The 19,480-nt window shown below is 32.9% G+C and overlaps 1 long non-coding RNA gene across 1 annotated transcript; it reads left to right on the plus strand.

The window, feature by feature from the left end:
• Positions 1-7,797: 7,797 nt before the first annotated feature.
• LOC135118354 (uncharacterized) lies at positions 7,798-8,441 on the plus strand. Its single transcript, XR_010277531.1, has 2 exons — positions 7,798-8,142; positions 8,312-8,441. It is a non-coding gene; the product is annotated as an uncharacterized LOC135118354 (long non-coding RNA).
• The last annotated feature ends 11,039 nt before the right edge of the window (positions 8,442-19,480 follow it).

The raw sequence follows: 19,480 nt of genomic DNA on the forward strand, positions 1-19,480 counted from the left end.
TCAGCCGCAGTGCTGGTGCCACTGTCGCTGCTGCTGCTGTGTAGCTGCCCTATCGGCCGCCGTCTGCGCTCTGCATGCCACCGTGTAAGTATAGTGAACTTGTCTCCACCAGGAACAGCTTCCATCCCGCAGCTACGGGCGTCAGCTATCAGCCGCAGTGCTGGTGCCACTGTCGCTGCTGCTGCTGTGTGTAGCTGCCCTATCGGCCGCCGTCTGCGCTCTGCATGCCACCGTGTAAGTATAGTGAACTTGTCTCCACCAGGAACAGCTTCCATCCCGCAGCTACGGGCGTCAGCTATCAGCCGCAGTGCTGGTGCCACTGTCGCTGCTGCTGCTGTGTGTAGCTGCCCTATCGGCCGCCGTCTGCGCTCTGCATGCCACCGTGTAAGTATAGTGAACTTGTCTCCACCAGGAACAGCTTCCATCCCGCAGCTACGGGCGTCAGCTATCAGCCGCAGTGCTGGTGCCACTGTCGCTGCTGCTGCTGTGTGTAGCTGCCCTATCGGCCGCCGTCTGCGCTCTGCATGCCACCGTGTAAGTATAGTGAACTTGTCTCCACCAGGAACAGCTTCCATCCCGCAGCTACGGGCGTCGGCTATCAGCCGCAGTGCTGGTGCCACTGTCGCTGCTGCTGCTGTGTAGCTGCCCTATCGGCCGCCGTCTGCGCTCTGCATGCCACCGTGTAAGTATAGTGAACTTGTCTCCACCAGGAACAGCTTCCATCCCGCAGCTACGGGCGTCAGCTATCAGCCGCAGTGCTGGTGCCACTGTCGCTGCTGCTGCTGTGTGTAGCTGCCCTATCGGCCGCCGTCTGCGCTCTGCATGCCACCGTGTAAGCATGCAGTTCATCATCTGCCTAGCCTCTTTCCAACTATGTTGGGGTTAACTCCTAGTTTAGCAGGATGCAGCTGATTACCAGAGTTTTACAAGTGAATACTGCATATCTTATCTCTTTAACCCATTTACCCGGGCGACCTGCTACTCCATTGGTAAGTCTGACGGCGGGCTTGTAACGACTGCTAAAGATGTTTGAATGACAGCTGGGACCCACCAGTTTAACGTGCCTTCCCTAAACGCGGGAGAACTCGTTATGACAAGATGGTCATACAACCATGAACCGACCGCACTAAGCGTTGCTTAACGATCGATCGATCCGCACTTTTATAGCCACGTGCTCTCCCTTTTTGTGTAAGTATGTATACAGTTGTCATAAAATAACTTTGCCAATCTGAAGTTGGTTGCAAGTGACTTTATGATGATCATTTACGAACAAAACAATAAAGGTCTCGTAAGTCTTACGCATACGTCATAGTATTGGTACATACTTTTATTTATTTTATTATGGCTTTAAAATGTTTAACTTCTATTTCAGAAGAGATCCAGAATCAGAATATTTTCTGGCGAACATATTCCACATTTGTATCGATTATAGAAATAGAAGGTTCGATAATATGATATAGGTACCTTACTTTTTGTGTGATTGACTAAATGACTAACAATAAATAAATAAAAAGTTCTGTTTTTTTGATTAACTAAATTTTATTGATGTGATGCCATTAATAAACTCAGCTTGGAATTAGTAACATACCTACATATTACAATACATATTTGAGAACTTAACAATTCATTTTAATTTTCGACATTTCTATACAAACATATTTTTAACCGACTTCCCAAAACTGGGTGCTCCATTCTGATGTTTGTGTATTCTTAATATATCATTCCATGGATATTCAATTCCATTCCATTGCCTGTATGTATATAATATGACTTTAGTTTAAAAACTAAAAACAATCCCGTCTGTTCGTTATAAACTCTACGGCAACACAATATGACCAGTGATGATCTCTGACTCTATTCTAAAAAACATATTTTAAACCGACTACCCAAAGGAGTTTTCAATTTTTATGTGTGTGTGTTTTGTTTTTAAATATTTCATTGCCTTAAATCTTAACCTAAAAGTCCCATGTATTTATTATAAACTCTATATATGGTATTAAGACCACGGATGATGTAATTTCCAGAGCACACAAGTCGAAGGTGGAGATGTGTCGCTACGGCACTGGCAACACTGAGCAGACGCATGTTGCTGACAACACCAGCACCAAGAGTCTCGGAGTTAGGTATGTAACTAGCATTAATTTATTAAACACCTATGGTGTTTTTTAAAGAAAAGTTTAAAGTGTTACAAAAAAAACATGTCAAACTTCTGTTTGACTTTTTTTATAATCACACAATTAGTTTCTATTAGTTAATTACAACTAGTTAATTGGGGAGTTTTTGTTCATGTTTTTCAAAACGAAGCTAAATAAAAAAAAATATTTTTAATCGATAAGTTTTTAGGTATCTTATACTCAAACACTAAAAGTGAAGAAAAAATATAGGGACTCCATCATCTTCCTAGCCTTTTCCCAACTATGTTGGGGTCGGCTTCCAGTCTAACCGGGTAAAAATATCGGAACTCCAAAATCTGATTAATGGCTTTTGGTATTTGGCAATTGGGTCAACATTATATTTAATGTTAATGATGTTTAATTAATTACATTGACTCTGATTTTGTGACTGTTGGTTTATTTACCCCTAACTATCACTAAAACGACGCTCAAAATCTTCCAGCCCCAACAACAGCCTCGCGCGTCCATACAGCCCCAAGTCATCTACCAACTTAGCAGCCAACTACAACAGGCCTCAGCCCCCGCCGTACCAGGGCTCCGCCCCCTCCACCCTGCACCACCGCCGCTCTACCGACACCCCCGACAACCCTGAACATCGCACACAACTTCTAGAAGAATCTCTCAAGCTCCTCAACGAAGCTAAAATCAACAGCGAATTCGATATCAAAGATCCGATTATCGATTTGAACGACGGAACTGACGATTATGTACCGATCAAGGATGGTTATGTATCGATGAAAGATTTAGATGATATCGATGTTCCGGATTTAGCGAAATTCGGGTTGTCGGCTATTTGACATGAGGTTACGGCGGACGGTCAGCCGCCGGTTAAGACTTGGTTCTGTTAGGCCCAAGTTCACTACATAAACACTCGTTTCTCTTAAAACTACTGTTTAATTTTAAAATTTAAAATAAACAGTGGTTTTAAGAAAACTGACGTTTAAGTTGTCAGTGAACTTGGACCTTAGAGCTAAGATTAAAGTTAGGGGGAGTGTAGGAGGTCCGCTAACTTTTCGCTTATATCTCACTGTGCCGGTATGAACTGGTTTTCATGTCGTAATACTCTGGATGAATGGTTCTGTGGTAATATTTTTCTGTGTAAGTTGGCATTCTGTTTTGTTTCGTTACTCTGTGGTTTTATCAATAGTACAGCCAACAACAAAAGTCACATATTTTCTTTATTCAATACAACACGTCATCTACAATAGAAAATTTGGATACAGGTAAGTCATAAAACAAAAACTTTTTTCTACAGGCATTTTGAATACCGATAAGCATACACAAAGTCGCGATATTGTAATATAATTTACTTATACAAAAAAAAAACACAACAGTAAAAAAACACAGGTAATTCAAAATTCATCAACCACTTTATTTACATATTTAATCAAATGAGTAAAAGATTAACTAGGATTAAGAAGAGTAGATAATACCGGTACTAAGAACTATTTACCGGTATTTAAAGTAACGTTCACTAACATCTTACCGGTTAAACGTTACGAGTCTACGTTTAAGTTAAGTTAATTTTAATTAGGTAAGTACAATGTACAATACTCGGGAAATAAATATTTCGAAGTTCGTTTTAATTTTAATATCCATTTTATGTATGTGTCTAAAATAAATCGCCAACAGAAAAAAATATTAAACAGATATCTTTGCCATAAACAAAACTAAAAAACAAAAAAGAAATGAGTTAAAACGAGTGCGCATCGAGTACCCATTATAATCATTTAATAGCTCAGATTCTAAATTCTAAATAAACGGAAAAAGAAATAGACTAATTTGAAAAAAAATCTCTATTTAAAGTTTAAATTATAATTCTGAAGACGAATGGGTAGTTTCAACCCAAAAAAAAAACGGTTAGAGATACATCATTTCTGCGTACACTCATAATCACAAGTTAAATAGTAAAAAAATCTAAAAAGTAAAAAAAGATTTTTGAAAATAATTAAATTCCGAGTATTGACCGCTAGTGAAGACATTTCGAAAAGAATATAGGATTAATAATATTAAGAGAATTAAGTAAGAAAATGTACATTTAACTTACTCAAGATCACGAGTTACATGAATAAGTAGCTTGTAGATATATTTAGGAAACTTAGAAAAATAAGTAATAGTTAAGGCTAGATTTAGGGCCACAGTATTTTTAAAATAACTGGAATTTTCTGGTTTCAGTCTACCAATGGCAGCGGTTTTTTTTTTTAACTTAAGCACTACAACGTAAAAAGCAAAAACTACATAGAAATTGAGTTTTTTTTTTAAATAAAACACAAAACATTAATGATCAATATTGAAATTGGTAAAGACAAAATATTGCAGTACCTTTTTCTTCTCTGTTTGCCAACCCATTTTATTTTTGGTTTAGTAAATATTGAAAAAAAAAACATGTAAAAAACAAGCAATTACATTTGTTTTCCTTTTCAATCAGGATTATTGATAAAAACAACAAAAAAAGAACAAAATCATTCCATATTTTAAACAATAGTTATTTTAAAATTTTACACAAAAAATAAAAACTCAAAAAATATTTACAAAAAACAGTACACAAGATAACAGTAAAAATAAATAAAGCTTCAGGACAATTTTTCAATGACCACTAAAAACAATATAAAATCACAGCTTTTACACAATAGTACCGTGGTCAGGAAAGCTGAACATTTTTTTCCAGTTATATTAAAACTACTGTATATAGTTCTAGAAGTTCCCGAACGGTGACAATCACGGTTTTTAGTTATAAGAAAGTAGATGAAAGGCGCGATGAACGCAGCCGTAGTATGTAAGTAGTATAGTTTATAAGTAGGTAAGTTCTTAATATAGGCATTTACTTAAGTATAGTTAAATTAGGTAAGAGTTTTTTTTCAAAACAGCATTTTTTCATGGTTCCTCGTCACGGCAAAAGTACTTAATAGAAAAAAATCGTGCAATTTTAATAAAAAAATTAACTGTACATTTGATTGGAGCAAAATACACAATTTCGTTAAATCAAAAAATTGAAAACTCAAACAGAAAAAATGAATGGTACGAAAAACAGTAATTTTAACTAGGTTTACTTAGTTATTAAGCTAGTGTTAGGTAGCAAACCTAAATTATCACAAGTCAGATCATTTTAGCGACATCTGTAACTACATAAAGAAAAACCAAGATCTTTTGTCTAAAGTAAAAAAGTTACATCAAATCTATTTAAAACAATCTGAAAAGACAACATCTGTGTAACATCGAGAAAACTTTATTTTATTAAAAAAAAAACAACACAAAAAAACTCGAAAATAAAAATAAGTTCGGAACCATCTTGAGTTAAAAAAAATCTGTTTGGAAACATCTGGAATATTTACATATAAGGATAAAGTTAAAATGTAATTTTGGAAAAATTTGGAAAATTTGTATCAAAACCATGGAACAAAAAACCATATACCATGCCATATTAACATCCTATCGATTTCGATAGAAATACCTAAAATAATATATTCGAAATATTTCAAAAAAATCAGTAACAGTATTCAATGCTTCAGACTTATGCGTAATTTAGGAATGCTTAATGTTACCAGTGACTTCTAAAATAGATTAAGTAATTCCCACTCAAATTGTACATATAAAAGTGGATGAAACTTAGGTAAGACTTAAATAATAATTAGGTAAGTTAGGTTTAATGTAGCGTGGTGTTAGGTACAAATATCTTTCATAACCTATGTACAAAATGTTCTTGAAATATAGACTTTTGCAATGTATAGAAGGGACACTTACCACATCAAAAAATACAAGAACATTAAGAATAAAACCATCATTGAAGATCAAAAAATATCGAAATAAACCAGCTAGTAAGTACTTACCATATTCAAAAAAATGTTTTAACAACGCAAAATTATTTAAATTTTCTTTCTGTAAGTCCCATGTGATCCAGTATTTGATCTTGGTTGATGTGAGATATTTGTATCTGACAATGAATTAGAGATAATAAACAAAGCTCCCATAGACCTAACCATCATTATTAACAACATCGGAAATATAGAAAAACATTTAAAAAGAAATGCAGTACGAAATCACCATCAAAATATTCGACAAACAAAAGAAAATTAACTGAAGATTAATATCAAAATAAAATATCTATATATAGTGAAACAAATCAATAAAGGTTACTAAAAAAAAACCATAGATTTTTTGAATAAACAATTTCATCACAAATTTCAAAATCATCACAAAACATCATGAGATGAAATAAATGGTCAAACGCACGCCTAAGATCATTAAAAAAAACTGTGCATATACTTAACTATATTAAAAATCAAGAGATTCGGTGACACATCTTTGCAACTTTGAGTATTACCTCTAAAACGTCCACAGAGCTACTAACATATAGACATATACAATAACTAGGTTAATTATACTTAAGAATTTAACACAAATGCATATGTGTTACCGTAATACCTAAGGCATAAGCATTTGATTAAGATTGTACATTAATTGCAAATAGACCTATAACAAGTGACATGTAGTATGACAGCGATCTGAAGTAGATGTATAGAATAATATACGTAGATTTATGGCCCTACACTTTATTTTATTCAACTAGTATAGTTATCTTAAATAAAGCTAGATTTGATAAAATAAATTAACATCTTTTAAACAATATTTCGAAAAAAATATTAAAATCAGCAATCTGAGTTTTACTCCCGGTCAAAAATCCTATAGGTACTATCAAACATTTGAAAATAAATATATTAAAAAAAAACAAAAGATACTAAAAAGTTGAATAAAGAATGGTGTAGGTATATTAGTTGTAACTTTAATTTAAGATAGTTTTTAATTGTTTAAGGATAGATGTTAATTTAAGACGGTACAGTCGTAGAAATAGATGATTTGATAACACCAAAACTACGAAGCGAACAACAAAAATAACTATATCAAATTTTAAATTATCACCTATGATAAATTTTAAGAGCAAAATACTTGCCTTGCTAAGTTCAGGATACAATAAAAAATAACTATCAACATCGTGAAAAAAATATGTAATGTATCATTTTGTGACTGTATCGTCTCATTTTAATGTCCCAATTTGTAAATATATTTTGGAGCAAAGCCGAGTAATAGGAGATACGAACAAATAGCTATAAAATAGATATACGCACAATAACGTGGAATAGGATTATGTTCGGCAATACTTTCTATACGTGACAATACTTATTACCATACCAGCAGAAAAAAACCATGAGTAGCACCAATAAAACAATACGCAACAAAATTAACACCAACATCTTATGATTAACAACATTTCCAGCTTCATTCAAATATTAGTCAAAACCATCTGACACTATACTGCAGAAGTTTTTTGTCACTTACAGAAAGTATTGAATATTTTAGGTAAGTCCAACACAACCATAGATATTAAAACTAATAGAATAAACGACTGTCTCCCATAACGAGAGAAAATCACCATATTTGAAATTTACCATCATAAAATATTTTACTACGAGACGTAGCTTGCTACGACGATGCTACGCGATTGCTACGCGCCAAGTTCTGAATTAAAATCTCTAATTGGAATGAAATAACATATAAACTCATTTGACATCAAATATTTCTATATGAAAGTCTCAATTAAACACAATAAACCAAAATTTTTAAAAAATACTGGTTATTAAAAATCTTTGGAGAACTCACAGTCAGATTTCAGCTCTGCTGAAGTTATGCATACTTAAAAATCAAGCACAGACTTATTAAAATCTAGAGGCGCCATAATATAATACTGTTTACATCTGGAAACAACTCGTCCGTTCTATTAGTTTTAACGCTATGGTTTTGTTAGGTAGAATAGGTAGGTTGTAAGATGTACATATTCCTGCATGGATGAAACACAAAAAGGACGGTTAAAGTAGATAAAAATAGAAACAATAACTATCGAAAATCAAAATCAAAACTAGGTTATAACTAGGTAAGTCTAGAATATAAATAGGTAAGCCTAGAATATAACTAGGTATATCTACAAGTAACTAGGTAAGTCTAGATGTAGCTAGGTAACAAGGAAAGCCTAGAATATAAATAGGTAAGTTTAGAATAATTAGGTAAGTCTAGAATAACTGGGTAAGTCTAGAATAACTAGGTAAGTCTAGAATATAATTAGGTAAGTCTAAAATAAATTCTAGGTAAGGTCTAGAATGTAAGTTAGGTTAGAAACAAAGCATCTTTGTGCGAATGTGGTTTTAAAAAGAAATAGAAGTGAAGTAGAAGAGGTTTAACTTGGAACAGGCCAAAGGAGGTTTTATTCAAACATTTTTTAAGATTGTATAAATTCCACGTACAAAGAAAACAGGCAAAGTTACCATCATGATACAGAAAGGATTTCAAACATCACGGTAACACTTTTAAGGAGGTTAACATCAATCAGCATATTCACCATCATCACTATCAAACATTATCATCATCATCATCAACTTTCTGTTATCATCCCAATATATTTGGTGATCATTACATCATAATATCTTCTTCAGCCATACTTTTCTATCAGACCTCATCGCATTAGTCACCTCCTTGATACACCATCGATTCTACATTTGAAAATAGGCGGGAAAAAAGTTTGAAATAAACCTCTTTTGACTTGTTCATAGATAAATTCGTCTTTAGAGCTACGGCTCCTTCGCTAGTAAGTGTAATATACTGGTTAAGGGTTAGTAAAAACTGGGTAAGATTCATAATAAATAAGTAATATTAAGATATAAATAAGTGCATGATAATATTAAGTCTAACAATAATAATTAGGTAAGTACTACTTAAGGTATTAGGCGTAGGAAATTATACACATTTCGGGTTCAATTATTAGCATATAAGGTATTATCCAATCATATCATTGCCAGCACTTTTCGCTGAAAATATAACACTGCAATTTTTAATGGATTTCGCAATAGCTACAACATAAAAAACGCATCAAAATGAGCCAAACGCGAGATAATCGCACACATCAGATCAAACTGAGAACCTGGTTTTTTGAAGTCGGTAAAAAAACATAAGAGCAGACACAGAAAATTACAACAAAAATATTATAGCAACGACATGAGATGACCATACACCTAAAACAGGCTGTATTAATAAAAAAATAATTGGAAATAGAACAAACAAGACCTATTGTAAAAAAAATATCTGGCCAACACCCATTTGGAAAGCAAAACAACATTGCAGAACAACGCAGTACCTACCTACATATAAACTAACCCATATAGATACCTAAAAAATTAACTTAAAATCATTTTGGTGAACTAAAGCATCAGTATACCAACATAATATAGATCTTTAAATCACTTATAAAAGTTTATAAAATAATATAAAAAATAAGTGCCAAAAAAGACATATTGATGAACAAAGCATTAAGAAGAAATAGAATGGACACTTGAAACTAAAAGATTTTAGCTTGCATTATCCAAACAAATAGTGGTGTTATATTAACAGCCGAGGTAGCAAGGCAGTTAGGTAATACTTAGTCTAGAACTAGTTTATATAAGTATATTCTAAGGCGGAACCCGCATGAATCCTACATACGACAGCGTTCACGGTAATTAGATTGTAAGAATACGACCCATGATGTCGTTAGTTAAGTTAGACTTAAGTTAGGATTAAGTTATATCTGTAGGGATATTGTGTCGCTATCTCATGACATGGGTTAAAAAAAAACAACTTGGAAAGAACAACTTGAAAAAAAATAAAAAAAAATGTTTCGATGATCACATCAGAAAATGCCAGCAGTACAGAATAAGGTAAATAGAAAATAGCAAAAAAAATCTTACTTGAAAATCTGGTTTGCGAAACAACATATTAAAATTGAGCAACATACGTTTATAACATCACACTCGAAATTCCCGGAAAAAAAAACAATAAAACTGTTATGAGGAAGCAACATAATATAATTTAGGATGCAATAAAACAGCTATATTCAACTAGTCTAATGTAAAATCACGCGGTGAAATAATAAGTAACACCTAGTTCGGTACTACATAAAATCTAACAAAACTACATACATTTTTGATATCCATAAAAACAACATAAATTCGCAAAGTCTAGCTTAACAGAACCAATAAACTCAATAGTCATCGGACACTCAAAAAATTTGTACCATCTAAAGCTTTCATAACTCTGAAGTCAAACAAACTTTTGGCAAGCTAATCAGCACTTTATTGCACAAGAAATAAGGTAGAAAGTTGAGTGTAGCTGTTTTAAAGCAATAATAAGTTAGTTCTAAGTAGAATAAGGGAGTCTCCGGGTGACTATGCCACATAATTGGAAAACCAAAGAAATAAAACAGTAGTGTGTAAATATTAATAATAGTTTAAAAAATAAGAGTAATTAAGAGTAAAATAATAATAAGTATGTAAATTGAAAAAATCTCGCGTGTATACATGTCTAATAATATTATTGATTTGGTATGTATAATAGTAAAAAAAAATATTTAAAAAAGATTAAGAGTAAAATAATAATAAGTATGTAAATTGATAAATCTCGATGATATATACTTGTCATTTTATATAAAAAAGAAAAGATAATTAAGAGTAAAATAATAATAAGTATGTAAATTGATAAATCTCGCGAAGATGTATACTCGTCATTTTATACAAAAAAGAAAAAGAAAAAAAATACGTATCTTTTGTTTAATAAATGTTTGGTGATAATAGTTTAGAAATGGTTTAAGTGCACCAACAATATTGAAAAGTTAGTCTTAAAGAAAGTTCGAAGTTAGCCAAAAGTACGAATTAATTGTAAAATCTGACAATTAATAAAAAAATAAGTAAACATGAAACCACAACAAAGAAACAAGTTTCCATTCGTTAGAAATACGTAAAAAAAAAGTAGCAAGAAAAAGAGTAATCATATAATTTGAAACTAGAAAATAGAATGTAAATCTCCATTATTGACGCAGTCGAAATCAAAAAATTACTAGTTAGATATTTAAGTAAAACATTCGACATTGTACATATAAAGTCGCAATGAAGTTAAGACGTACACTTGCTAATAGTTAAGATTTTTTGAAAAATGTTGTTCTTCCATAACATTTTTGGGCAGCTTAAAAAACAGCGCCTTTTATATGGAAGCCTAGTTTTTAAGGTAAGATTAAAAAAATCTTTTACTCATTTGAAAATATAACTGAAAAAAAACACAGAAAACTTGATAGAATGCCAATTTTTAAATTGTATTAAATGTTTAAGAATACTCATAATACTAATATAGTAATTATATTAAGCGTATCTGACGTGCTTCGTTTTTCCTTACTTACATAAAGAAATAAAAAATCTGTATTACACATATTTTAGATAAACGAAATTAATTTTATGAAAAAAGTACGCAAACCTGCAATAAATAAGTTTCAGTTTATTGTTAACACAATTCAGGCTTGGTTGCCATCAATAAGAAAATTCCTATGGAAAGTTGTATCATCATATCTTGATTTAACATCATATCAAGTATGTTATTCTCAGAATAAGCTACGTAACACACATTAAAAATACAGAATATCTATATTTAAAATATGGCCGTTTAACATCTAGTACTTTCTTAACCCTGTGCAAAAAAATCATAGAACTGTATTATTAACATCATGTTGTTTGACAAATAAACGCTACTGTATTATACCCAAAGGCCCATTTAATACAAAAAACACCTACTAATATATTATGTGCCATATAACTCAGTCCTCCGAAAATTACATCTGTATTTTAAAATGTCACCAACACAATTTTCTGCTTATAAAATGTCGTGTAAAAATACCGCCAAGTTCTCGCACAATATAAAAACAAGTAAGGAAAAATGCAGCACGTCTATTTAAAATACTACTTATAATTCTAGTCACTAGTATTATAACTTATAATTTATAAGATCTTATAACTTATAAGTGTGTATATTATAAAATATTGTACCAGATGGAACTGCAACGTAACTACTAATCTAGTCGATGTCGCCCGTTCGTAACGGAGTTTAGATATGAGAAATAAATATTAAATGATAATAATTAATTAAGGTAAAAACCTAAAAAGCAAGATGATTGGGGGGATGGAGTATTTCTTAAATAAGTAGTTTATTTATAGGGTTACTATGTGCTCTCGATTTTTATATCTTAACGACAATGATCACTTATGCTATACACCTTGAGAAGAAACACCGAAACAAACTCTAGGGTCACAATCACTTTAAAGTACCACATAAATTGAAAAAAGTCACCATGATTAAATAAAATAGGCTCGTATCTGAAAATATGTAACTTCTGGATGATAAATAGTTTAAAAATACCATTAAAAACAATCGTAAAAATATATTCTGGACAAATAACAACACAACTTATACCATACTACATAATGAAATGAAAACTCAAGCCTTTCCGTCATCATAAAAAAAATATTCGTCAACATCAAATTGCCAAAATAAGGAACGAACATACACAACATCAATGCACGGGTTAAACAATCGTTATAGATATAAAAACCGAGATTTTATATATAATAAAGGGTTATTTAATAAGTAGGATAAAAATTAATTTATGTTCTGCAAATGTGCAGTATTTAGTTTTTTCAAAATCATACCTAATATATCTAAGAATGGTATCTTACTGGTACTGGTAATACCATTCTTACTTATTAGATATGCGTAAAACAGCATGCGTTTGGTAAATATGATATAAGAATAATAATTAAGTGTATAATGACAATAGTCAAAAAAACTGCATTTGGGAAGAGTTCCAAACATTAGTCGAAATAAAGGTTACCTCTAAGTATTAATTTAATCTATTTATAAAAATATTTCATAAAGAATTCCATATAAGTTTGCCTACTAGCGAATTTTAATAAGGTCTAATATTAAGTATTAATTAAGTGGTGTGGGCTCGAAGTCTATATATTTAAATGTATCTTAAATTGGTATATATTTATATATATATCTTAAAAATAATTGGGAATATAGTCAATTATAAAAAAGTGATGTAAATTGAACGAATTTTTCAAAAAATGTAATTGACTTACAAGTCAGATAAAAATGATAATAATCAAAATTTGTGATAATATTTTCAATTGAAAACCGGATTTTTAAAATCACCTTTTCTACACCTATATAAGCTTATGTAATTATTATTTAACATTTTCGAAATTTTGTAAGTCACTAAATTAAAATAATATACTGTAAGATTCGAGCCCTATTTTAGACCATTTACCCATTGAATGAATTTCGCACACAACATAAAACTGATACACATATGAGTGACATAATCCTGACACACATTGACAGTATTACACACTTACTCAACATTTTCACGTTAATACAACAAAGACATACATACACTCACACACACATACACAAACAAACTTTAATAACATCAAAATTAACAATGACCGTCACATTCTTTGGTATAAATGGTCTATCATATTCTTAATTATAATATAGGTAAGTTATATTTATTTTAAAATTTGAGTTCTAATTTATAAAAATATATACCCGACTAACTGACAGGAGACCGTAAATAATACTCGAATAGGTAAGTTATAATTATAATACGGTGTAAGTATACTTTAGAAGTATTATTATAAGTTATAAGCTACACTTATAAGTGGTTATATGTTTAACACATACTTTATAAATTGTATGTTGTGGCGAAAATGATAATGAAAATGTAGAACAATTAAAGCTATCATCAAAAAATTCGCACTAATTAAAAAAAAAACAATTATGCTGTCATCATCAGGAACAAAATTTCTTGTGTAAAATATTTTATACCAATTTCCATCTTTCAACTCTGCTAATCTCGTTCCTAAAATCTTTATACAAAAAAATAAAACCGACTTCAACAACATCTGAAAAATACTATACTGAAAACCATCAAAATCTGTTAAGCCGAACTCGATACTAAGATCATGGCGCACAAACACACACATACAGGTGAAACTAAGAACCATCCTTTTTTGAAGTCGGTTAAATATAAATACCTAAGTAAATTGTTATTATAGCCACAATATATAAATACATGTCTAGTCATATTTCATAAGGTATATATCGGCACATTGGGCTATTCAGGCCTATTTTTCAATACTCTTTTCCAACCTTCATGGTTATGCACTCCTACGCATAACCAATATTGTCTATGACCTAGCAACTTCTATCTGTGTTAGATCAATGTTTAGAATGTTTGTCTATTTATGGTCTTGAATAAAGATCGAAAAAAAATGTTGTTTTATTTGTTGATCCTTTTCTGCACCCGGATAAATAGCCATTAAATATCCACCACCAGTTCTGCACCGAATTTCATCCCAATAAGAAAAGTTACACACAATCGGCACATGGTATCGGGTTGCCCGGGTAACTGGGTTGAGGAGGTCAGATAGGCAGTCGCTTCTTGTAAAGCACTGGTACTCAGCTGAATCCGGTTAGACTGGAAGCCGACCCCAACATAGTTTGGGAAAAGGCTCGGAGGATGAAGAAAAGTTACAAACAAACTTGACAATAGTTTTTTTCCTACACTTATACCTATACTCAATATTAAAGCTAAATACGTTTATTTTCAGGCCCATAGTTGAAGGCATTTTAAAAAACTTGCTTATTATGAATATACCTACCTATAACATACTTATTAGGTTTGAACTTCGCCTGGCACACGTGTGTCTAATTGTTTTAAAAATATTAATATTTATGTCGTTTCACCCAAATAGGTTTTATATTAGAACCGTAAAAATTAGTCTCATTAAAGGGTACACCTTTTCAGACTTCTTTTACACGTAATAGTCGCTGAAAGTCATGAATTATCTAATAAGGCATCTGACGACCACGGGATCTCATGAACTATATAAACTCTCTCAAACAGCCTATTAAGTAGTTATAAGAAGTCGTGGTTACCTAAAGAACCAACTTCTTAAGTATGAGTGTTTGTTCAGTGAGGGATTTTCTTTTTTCGTTTTTTCCTAGCTGATTTCTAGATGGCGCTGACCAGTACGTGAATGCAAGAAGCGGAATATTATAACTTATCAACGTCATATAATTTTCAAGTCGTATAACGAAACCTTTATGTCAGAAACAATTGAAAATATAATAAAATTGGAATAATAGAAGTCAGTCAGATTATATCCACTTGTCCCGAGAGATTTTGAAAACAATATTAAGCTGCTGAGTTTGTTTGCTTTAATTGAGCTGAGCTCAGGAACTACTGGTTCGAATTGAAGAATGTTTGCAGTGCTAGATAGCCCATTTGTCAATGAAGGCTTTAGACTACTTATTATCCGAGTGTGGCAAGCAATCTATACCTGTACCTGTAACTTATTTTACTCATATGTGGTAGTATTATAAATCTGAAGGGTTTGTTCCTGTGTGCTTGAACGCACTGATCACAGGATCCACTGGTTCGATTTGAAAAATTCTTGCAGTTTAAGATAGCACTATTATCGAGGAAGGCTTTAGGCTTATTTTTACCAGGTGCGGGAAGTAGTGAGCCTGATACAGACTTGGCTGTGTTTGCAAGGGCTGACTAAGTATGTACTAAGGAGAGGAAAAGAGTTGTTTGCACATTTCTGTGACCAGGTATCCCTGATGAGGGATAATAAGATGTCATCATCATCAACTATACACTAAACTGATTTCAATGCAACTTTGCAGAGAGCTTAGTTTACTAAATCCTGATAATATGACACAACAACCCGATGTTTAAAAAAAAATACATAATATATCTAATTTATAACTAGTTACACAATTGACCTTTAAAATTCACACAAACTATTTAACACGGAAACCAATAAATCAATACGGTGCAAATTTCCTGGAATGCGTAGGATGTCACCCCCCACCCCCTCCTCTTATAGAACATTCGGGAAGGGCGTGAGGGAGACGGAAGTAGCCGTTACAATGATGGATGAGAGGTCCAGTGCATCTGAACGGCGCATGCCTACAATCTAGATTCTACCTGTAGATTGGGAGCTGGATGCAATTTTAATATTTATGAGTTTCCTGCGTGATATGTTGATTTGGAGTCCTTTTGTTATGCAAATTTTTTTATGTCATTTTATTTGCAGATTGGAAATAAACACATACTAAATGAAGAGTGGGATAAGCGAAAGCTTAGTCTATACTTATTTTATGAAGAGGATTTTTTTAATTGTTTATTTGTAGGTACCCGGCTGGCAAAGGCTCCGAAAGTATTGAATCGTTTTGAAAAATTATTTCATTGTTAGAAAGCAATACTCTTCCCAAATAATATAGGCTACATTTTGTCTCAGTACGGGCAGTTCAGCTCCCACGAGACACGGGTGAAACCGCGGGAAAACGGCTACCTAGTTCTACATATTTTGTTGAAATAATTTATGTTCTCAAACTACCAACGAGATCTTCAATAAAAACTGCACGCAAACAAACAGCCAACGGAAGCCAAGTTAAGCCAAGTCTAAACACTTACGAATAAAGTAAAACCTGCATTGCAACAGGTCTAAACACATTCTTCAGTACCGAGGGGTCGTTCGACACTTTGAAAGCACTCCAGGGCTGTGCAAAGCAATGGATGTAATGAATGACGGATGGTAACAGCCGACTAGACTGGAAGCTGATCTCAGATTTGTTTAAGTAGGTATTTCTTTTAAACTGGTAAGAAGTTCTGTAGTTAGTAATTGTAGCTGTGAACATGACGCTAAAAGTATCTATTAAAGGTTTTGGGTAAATGATGATTCTTTTCGTAACCGACTAAGAGATGATTTGATGTCCGATCCGATGACATAATTACGGAAAAATGGTCCGACACGTACCTACGTTCTTGAAATAGGTTTCGTGGGAAGTTCGGATATTGTGATCCAAATTAAGTTTTTGGTCATCGTTACAGCTATATTCAGACTGAAACTCCGCTACTTTTCCCACATAGTACATTACTCTCTTCTTATTATCAAGTACCCACATGAAAGTAATTTTGTAGTAAAGTTCTTTTATACAGGTGTTACTGGGGAGTTTGGTATGCCATTTCTTTTTCTTAGCAAAAACACATAGGATTTGCATAGGGCAGGCATTTTTGCAGTCTTTTTCATGTAATATTGACTTTCAAAAAGTGCTGTTTCTAATCCTGCTTAGGTATATATATATTTTTTTTATTTTATGAAATCGAAACGAAAAAACGAACAACAACAACAACAAACGAACCCGCTTACAAAACCTAGCACACTCATAAATCACAGCCTCAAATAAATCGACTCCTAGCCTATGCCAGCTGCATCTACAGCGCATGATCTGCACACACACATACACCATTGATTGAGGTGCACCCAAGTCTCAGTTGTCATGCAAACGTCATCATGAGTGGCTCAGAGTCAGAGTCGAAAGGGGACGGACTTCTGATTATAACTGGAATCTTGGTAGTTTCCTTTATTCTGCTGTGGGTCAGGATTTTGTGTTGTACCAGGTAAGAATTTTTTTTGTTTGTTTATTTGTGTTTGTTATAATGTCAACAAACGGAATTAGTTGAAGCTGGTTTGTTCTGAATTTGTTGAATTAATTGGTGCCAGAATTATTGAAGTTACTGAAAAAATTTGAAAATCTGAAAATTTCTTTTCCATTTTTGGGACTTGATTGTTGAAACTTTAGCAAATTTTACTGTCAATTAAGCTGGCTGTACTTTTTTAATAGGGTAGTTTCCTAAAAAATAATAATTAGTCCGTCTTGTAGATTGTCCAAAATTAAGCGATACGTATTTTTTTCTTTTTTAAATTGGATCAGAACTTGTTAAGATATAGCGTGCTAAAGTTGAGTGTGACGTCACAAGTTGCTACAATTTTCAGGAGACTGTGACGTAAAAGGCCCCCACTCCTAATTTTTGAAGCGTATTATCTTTGTCATTTTATGTTTAATTAAAAAAAGAAAAAATACGTATCCAATATTTTTTAATTATCTAAAAAGCGGACTAAATATTATTTCATTATTTCGACCCTGGAAACTACCCTATTCTTGTGAAACTTTATTACTTAAGTTTTTTTGACCTTAATGCTAAGTCCTTGCATAGTGTCTTCTATTGCCAAAAAGCGAAAATTTAACTTTTAATTTTTAATTGACATGTCTATACTTAGTGTGTAAAATCACCTAATTACTTCGGATACTACCTTTGCTAATTTAAATGCCTGTTCTTTGAAAAATTACCAAAAAGATTGCCTTACGCTTTCTGAGGCATTTTTTTTGAATAATAAGACGCCTACGCAGTTGGATTTCCAATTTATGTGATTTTGTATTATGAAATGCGTAATTGCGCAGTACGCTACGGTTTTCAGTGCGCGGACGATGTGACGTCATCTCTGTCAGTTGGCTGCCATTTTGAAATTTTCATTTTTTAACGGACCTTGAAACTGCGATACTTGATAATGGCTTTTCAGTAGGATTCTAAGGATGAAAATTAGCAGCCTTACAAAACGTGAATTAAATAATAAGTAATACTTAAGGGCTGTTTAAGAAAAATTCTTACTTATAAACGTTGCTTAAGTACTTATGTCTTAACTAATGAACTCAAACATTGAATCATTACTTAAGGCTTTAAGTTGTAATTAGTTAAAATGATGCTTAAAAGATGATTAGATGATTTTTATAAGTAAGGCTGTATGTGTACTCCAATCAATATTTGTATTCGGTAAAAATTCATGAACTTAACATTACCATGGTTTGGTGTAGTTTGGTGTAGATGTGTAGGTATGCGCAGATAAATAATCCTTTACATGGCCCGAATTGTGAGGCTGTGACTAGAATGCTAACTTAATAATTTGAACACTGTTTAAACGCCTACACTTTTTTTGGTAGCAGCCATTTCTCACCCCCATTTCCATTATTGCATTTGCACTATAATACGTCTTGCTCAGTTGGGCAATCTCCTTATATAAGAACAGTCGTCGTAGCCGATAATCGGATAGGAGTACATCATCTTTAGGGTTCCGTATCCAAAGGGTAAAACGGGACTCTATTGTTTTCGCTCCTCTGTCCGTCCGTCTGTCACCAGGCTGTATCACATGAACCGTGATAGTTAGAGAGTTGAAATTTTCACAGATGATGTATTTTCTAAATAATGGTACACGAAGGGTTCCGCCTTCGTGTGCGATTCTGACTCGCAATTGGCCGGTTTTTATCATTACCAGTCACCCAATATAGAGGGACACTTATTTATATGTGTACTCATATGTTCCAGGGCAAGGATCCACATATCTATGCGAGAGGCGCAAACGCAGATGCACTGTCAGGAAGGACTGCGCATGTGCGTGATAGTCGAACAACGACACGTTATACGCCCTCGAGCTTACAATTAGATGCAGGTTGGTATCTAAGTCATTCTTACTAATTCATGAACGATAGAT

The sequence above is a fragment of the Helicoverpa armigera genome, chromosome 21, assembly GCF_030705265.1.
Source record: "Helicoverpa armigera isolate CAAS_96S chromosome 21, ASM3070526v1, whole genome shotgun sequence".
Lineage (NCBI taxonomy): Eukaryota > Metazoa > Arthropoda > Insecta > Lepidoptera > Noctuidae > Helicoverpa > Helicoverpa armigera.